Here is a 5,000-nt window from a genome sequence, read left to right as displayed (position 1 = left end):
TCTGCTAAGCGCCTCATTTAATTGATTTATATTATCAAAAAGCTCACAAAAAGTTTTATAGTTTTGCTAATAATGAAAAAGAACTGCCTAAAAATGTACTTAGCTTACCTTATTTTCGTGGATTTAAAACCATAAAATCAATATTTAAATCGTTTAATGCTAATGTTGTGTTCTCTTATAACAATACCATGAAATATATGCTAATTAAGAATAGTACCGTAAAAAATAACAACATCATTTACAAAATTCCTTGTAAGGATTGCTCATCGTTGACGTTGGGCAGTCAAGTAGAAATTTATGTGTACGTATTAAGCAGCATCTGTATTCAGTTAGAACAGCCCAGACTTCAAATGCGCTGTTTATCCATCTGAGTGGAAAATCTCATTGTATTAATTGGGGTGATACCTCGGTAATTGCTGGATCTAATGATTATGTTTCAAGAAATTTACTGGAATCAACAATTATACAAATCACTATTAAAAACAACCTAAATCTTAGTCCGGGAATGTACCATTTAGACCCGTATATTTGTAAAATGTTTATGAAGGACCTTAAAATAAATTATCTTCTCTCTTCCTCTCTCTCTTGCACGATATATTTATATTTTTTTCGTCTTTTCATTAATAATTTTTTGGGAACATTTTTTTAAAATTTCATGTTAATAAGTTGTATATGCCTCCTTTTTTTTCAAAATGTATTGTTTTCTGGATGAATCATCTGTTGTCCAGACGCGTGTGTATCCTCCAAGGTGTGGCTGCCCTCAGGCGTTTCCTTGTTTCTGTAGAGTGAAGTCGACCTTATTGCTAATCTTGTAGTGTCAGTTTGGATATTAAGTCTACCTTGACTATGTTTCCTCTGTAAGATCAGTTGTGTCTGAGTATAGGTCGAACTAGAGCGAAAGTGCTTGGCTATCTCGCTTTTCATTTTTTTCCATCTTGGCAAAAACCTTTATTTATACATAGCATCACGTTTTATATATTTCGTGATCAAGTTATATATATATATATATATATATATATATATATATATATATATATATATATATATATATATATATATATATATATATATGTATGTATGTATATGTGTGTATGTGTGTGTGTTCATTTATTTATTTAGGTATAAATCTTGTCAATCATGAATGATGTAAAGGAAAGTGATAGTGATAAATGCTAACAATAATAACGTTAGAATTCATAGACTGAAAAGGAAAATAAATCCTTTCATCTTACATGAAGCTTATATGAGTCTTCAAACAATTATACGTAAATTAAGTGATACCGTAATAAAAAATCGCATCATTGCAAAAATTGATGCTATTAAATTATATCACTTAATCTGTTTATACAATATCCCAAAGAACGGGGAGTTTTGAAACTAATATTCTGCAACTACAAAGATAAGTGAAAAATTTTCCTAATTTTATTGTTCATTTTCTCTTTGTACCTTAATCTTTAGTTCAGTAATGAAATCTCATTATTTTCCTGCTCACTCTTTATTCACCTGTCTTCTCTTCCCTTGTTTTCTTTCTGTGATTGGGAACTGGGAAATGAGATGCAAGCGCACTGAGATTTTATTAGGTCTGTCAATAATAGTGACATGATCTACTATCATGGCTAAAAGGGGAATGGTCAGACGCCCCTATGAATTAAAAATGAATCAGTTATGGCAACACCAAATGATTCATGATTCGGTTTCTATTGGAAACGCGTGACATGGGAAAACTAGTCGAATTGACACCAAGTAACATTATCAGATTAAATCATAAGCGGTCCATTGCATGTGTTCAAATCAGTTAAATTTACGCTTCAAAAAGAATGCATCTAGTATACTATTCTTTGTGGTATTTTTCCTGCGATTATAAACATATTGCATGCTATATTATTCATTGTGCTTATTTTCAAATAATTAAATTAGAAAAATATAGATACTGACTTTCTGGAATGCTTTTTCCATGTTAATATACTGGCTTAAAATTCAAAGTAAGAAATCCTCATATATCATTTATAAAAAGAAAGAGGAAAGTAAGATTACATACAGAAGTTTGGCGAACTAATGTAACCACTCGTTTAAATCCTTTTGGGAATTTCTTTTTATTGTCTCTTTCATAATTTTTAAGAATTTTTTGGCTATATTGACACTCATTTTCTACCTTTGTAAACCTTCGATGATATAATGCAGCCTGTAATTAAACATTCTGGTTTCGTTTGCTATTTTGTAAAACTTCAAAAGAAGGTCTGAGTAATTAACTTCCAGTTCTTTACGATGCTGACAGCAATTCCATTAGGCACCCATTCAAGACTGACTCCTTTTCATCAGTTGGAGACTAACGGAAGTGAAGTGAGGAAATGTTCTTTTTACCGATCTTCTCCTTTCAAAGTCTTTGATTATATCTTTTGGTAGCTAAATGAACCCTCTGCTTAGGTAATTTATCTTTTATTGCTTCCCAACACCCGCAACTGTCATAACCTATTTATTTAATTTTCGACGGTAAAATTTTCAATACTTGCTCGGTCTAGTTTAAATGTTGTTTAGTATTATTGCATTAATGATTTAATCTACAGCTTATGGTATGGATATTATCCAAACAGTACACAGCCTTTATTTATTAGGGATGTGTTTCCCAAAAGCCTTCCGGTTTTTCCTCACATTAGACAAATAAGAATGTTTACGTTCTACTACCTTAAACATTACCCAGCATTTGAAGTTTATTTTTTTTCATAAATCACTCCTGATTGCGTTAACGAAATGAAAAGTAAACATACAATCAAGGTGAGAAGGTTACTTCTTTATGTATGAGTGAATTAAATATACCTGCAATTTTTTTCAGACAACAATGATGAAACAGGACTGATAATTCTAGGTTGCTTAGGATCATATAGTCTCTTTGCTCTTCAAAGCAAAGACAAATAATAATTTTGTTTTGTTGCAGTGTTGTGCTGTAACAAGTGACGAATAAATGAATTAGTATTTCTTGCTTTTCTGAGTATTTTAGTCTCGAACCTACAGAAAATTCTTGTTAACACAACATCCTTCTCTGCTGAGAGAATCTCTTTTAAGCTAGGAATTCTCTCTCTCTCTCTCTCTCTCTCTCTCTCTCTCTCTCTCTCTCTCTCTCTCTTTCTTCTAGAGCGTCAATTTTGGTGGAAGTATTATTTACCGTTGCTAAGTAAATATTTTTCGTTAAGCCTCAGATTCCAGTGTTCATAGGATGTTTATTTCTTTCTGCTCTTCAGCCTTTGAAATTTCCTCCTTAATTTCTGTAAGTAACATCTTCCGCTGGAGGGACAAGTTCCTTTTCCTTTTAAAGTTGAGAATTATTCTTCCTTTTTTTATTTCTTTTTCTTATTTGATCCTTTTTTCTGCCTGTTTCTGTCTCACAATCCATGAGATTCTGGGTGTATATTTTCTTTGACTTTCTGCATGTCACCTGGTCCCTAAGATCTTCTTCATATATCTGTCTATATATCTTTGAATAGTGAGCAAAGTAGGCACAGTTTTATTTGAAAATTATTTCAAGCGAATCACTATTAAATTGCAGAAAAATATCTCCTCACGAAGACTATATATCAAGCATTCAATGTCACTCCAGGTCATTGACCAAACCGTCGATCTTGTAAATGATACTTGAAATGGATGTACTCATCTGACGACAAGACCGGAACGATAATAGGTAATAAATAGGACCGATAATGAGGATATGGAGGTAAGGTGGGGTGTAATGACGCGTGGATGAAAGATTGGTCCCCTTAATGACTTCAGTGACGATTGATACTCCTTCCGATGCTTAGTAAAGGGAAAGATGTAGTCCACTAGGCTCTTACGTCATTCGTGATTCTACTCTGTTGAGCTACAGAGACTTTTTTTATCAAGGTCGCCCTCAGATGGAATTGCCTTGAGCGTGCATTTCTTTTTTTTTTATTTTTGCGATAAGCGGCATGATTATGTAAATATTTAAAACTACTATGTCAGAATTTTTAGATGTTTTGCTGACGATGTCTGCTTTGAAAAAACATTAGCTTACTTTGAACTTCATTATTCATCCTACGTTTAATAATAATAATAATAATAATAATAATAATAATAATAATAATAATAATAATAATAAAATAATAATAATAATAATAATAATAATAAAGTTATACTATTAATATTAATGTTTTTTTACTGAAAAGCAGTACGCAATGTTTCCTATTGTAAGTTTTCTAAAAAAACGCATTTTACATGAATAACTCATATACTTGATACTGTTATCTCTGCATCTTGACTATACCCACATATGCCCTGTTTTTCAGACTCGCCTTTTGAAAGGTCTATTTCGAGTGCCCTAAGTATTAAGACTAATGAAGTTAATGATCTACCGGAGGCTATTCACAATAATTATGTGAGATGAAGTAAAAATGAATTTTGTTTATCATTTTAGATTAAACAAATGCTAAGACGTTCTCAGAAACTTACCCACAGTTGTGTTCTAAATTTCTTCCAGCCTCTAAAACCTAATGGTTGTAAGTGATTTATGATTGTATTGCATTCCGTGATTTTTTTAATTGTTTCATGAACCAATTAAATATTGTTAAATATAAAGTTCTTCCAGTAATAAATGTAATTAATCATATTTAAAACTACAAGCTCTCACTTTTATTAAGTCTGGTAGGGTAATGCATTGTCTTCAGGCTTGTCCGTCGAGAACTCTTAATCAAATTTCTGCAAAGGAATTGAAGTCGTAGTGTTGCCCGAGATTTATTTTTTTTCTTTTGACGTTAAAGAGCGAAAATTTTACGCCCTGCTCATTGCTCTTCACGATTTCGTTTGTTTTTTGTTATTAACTATTTGTTATTTTTCCACGAAATTCGGCGTAATAAAATAAGCTCTTCAAACTGAAGCTTTATTGTTATCATTATTACTATTATTATTCAGAAGATGAACCCTACTCATATGGAACAAGCCTACCAAAGGGGCCATTGACTTGAAATTCAGGATTCGAAAGAATGTGGTATTCA

The sequence above is a fragment of the Macrobrachium nipponense genome, chromosome 2 (assembly GCF_015104395.2).
Source record: "Macrobrachium nipponense isolate FS-2020 chromosome 2, ASM1510439v2, whole genome shotgun sequence".
Classification (NCBI taxonomy): domain Eukaryota; kingdom Metazoa; phylum Arthropoda; class Malacostraca; order Decapoda; family Palaemonidae; genus Macrobrachium; species Macrobrachium nipponense.
The sequence above is the reverse complement of the archived record's forward strand: the minus strand, read 5'-3'. Positions refer to the sequence as shown.